We start from the raw sequence: 2,020 nt of genomic DNA on the forward strand, positions 1-2,020 counted from the left end.
ATGCTCTGCATTTGCAAAGAAAACACTTTAATGACTAAGCTGTCTATATAATCCATGAGTCATGTTACCTAAGCCATCTACACAATCCATGAGTCATGTTACTTATATCAAACTATATCAACAGTAATGATAGTGCCATAAGTCCTCTACACAATCCATTAGTCATCCTACTTATATCAAACTATATCAACAATAATGACAGTGCCACTGTTTTTTAATGCCACCTAATTTTGAGTAATCTCTATTTTACAAATTTCTCCTTGTAAAACTATTCTTGGGACTGGAGAGAGAATTAGAACAGTGGTTAAAAACACTTGTTACTCTTGCGGAGGACCTGGGTTCAATTTCTAACAGCCACATGGTAACTCACTACCATCTATAACTCCAGGTCAAGGAGATACAGTGCCTGTTTCTAACCTTTGCAGGGACCAGGCAGTGCATGCGTATGGTGCACAAATATACATGCAAACAGAACACTCATACACATAAAAAAGGAATATTTTTAAAGATTTTAGTCTGTGTGTGTGTGTGTGTGTGTGTGTGTGTGTGTGTGTTCTTTCCTACTCCCTGCCCCCATTTATCTAGTACTATAACCTAAAAAAAAAAAAAAAAAAAAAAAAAAAAAAAACACTCCTCACTGAGTGGAACACTAGCTTTTGGGTTCAACAGTTGCAGGAAAAGCAACTATGTAAACATGAGTCCCAGGACTCCCTAATCGCTAATCTTCCATCAGTTTCCAAAGCCTAGAATAGCTAATGATCTTCAGATAGCACTGAAGTGCAGACCAAGGTCTCACTAGTCTTGTTCTTTAATTAAAAGTGGGATAATGTTTAACTTGTAAGAAAACAATGTGTCGATCTGAAGAATTACAGAAATTGGCTTCAGAGACAAAGTCAACTGTCAACACAAGGACTTCAAAGAAGAGAAAGAAGAACACAAGCCCTGTCGGAGAAGACCCCTCCAGTCATGTGATCTCCCCACCCACTGTTCCCTGCATTCCTTTTCTTCTCCATAAAAGTGCTCTTTTGTTCCTGTGTTCCTTGAAATAGTCTTTGTTTAGTGGCCAATAACCCTTCTTCTGGGGGGCAGACCTTAAAAAACCCTGTTTTCCATCCTGCAGCTCTGCCACTTAAGTGTGGGTTCTCAACAGGTGAGTACACAGATGAGTCTGGTAAAGACAGGAAATGTGGGTTGTTGAGAGTGCTCAGTGATTAGAGTGCTTGCTGTGCAACCATAAAGACCTGAGTTTGATTCTAAAATGATCCACACAGGACAGTTATTGACAAGCATGCTAATTAAGCCAATTAAAAACTTTAGAGAATTACTTCTACCAGAGACCCTACTAGGAATGGAGTAAATCAAGGGAGAACTGATGGTGTCTAATGTCTACCTCCATCCAATAGGCTTATCTATTATAGGCTCATTTCTCATCTGATTAGGGTCATAGCACCCAAGGCAGCAGTCCCTGCCACCTCACTCCTATCATCACTGGACTGCATAGCATGGTGGCAAGCAAGTGTCTATGGCCCGCCTGTGCCAGAGACTTGAGGGCATGTCTTTGGGTAGCATAGTGGTCCTCTGTCTGTCCTCCTCTTCCCACACTGTACTGCCTGGATTTGATTTGATTTTTATGAATCCTATGCATAAAAGAGCTGTGGCCACCAAGCCAGGCATCAAGCTAGGATGAACAAAGGACTGCCATCTGCTCTGCCCCTGACTGATATAAGAACACCACCACCACCAACGTGACTCTTTGCCCATTGCCAGGAGGAAGATAATGGTCTTAAACAAGGCAACAAGGCAGGCAGCCTTCTGTGGTGGGTTGAATAAGAATGGCCTCCATAGTTTCAGATATCTGACTACTTAGTCTCACCAGGGGCACTATTTAAAAGGATTAGGAGGTATGGCTTTGTTAGAGTAAATATAATACCATGTGTGGGCTTTGGGAGCTAAAAAGCCCATGCCAAGCCCAGTCTCCTCTCTCCCTCTCTCCCTCTCTCCCTCTCTCCCTCTCTCCCTC

At 42.1% G+C, this 2,020-nt stretch overlaps 1 non-coding gene across 1 annotated transcript; it reads right to left on the minus strand.

Annotated features, from left to right (window-relative positions):
• Positions 1–1,628: 1,628 nt before the first annotated feature.
• On the minus strand, positions 1,629–1,772 carry LOC115030731. Its single transcript, XR_003836327.1, has one exon. It is a non-coding gene; the product is annotated as a small nucleolar RNA SNORA48 (small nucleolar RNA).
• Positions 1,773–2,020: the final 248 nt, after the last annotated feature.

Source organism: Mus caroli, chromosome 3, assembly GCF_900094665.2.
Source record: "Mus caroli chromosome 3, CAROLI_EIJ_v1.1, whole genome shotgun sequence".
In the NCBI taxonomy this organism is placed as follows: domain Eukaryota; kingdom Metazoa; phylum Chordata; class Mammalia; order Rodentia; family Muridae; genus Mus; species Mus caroli.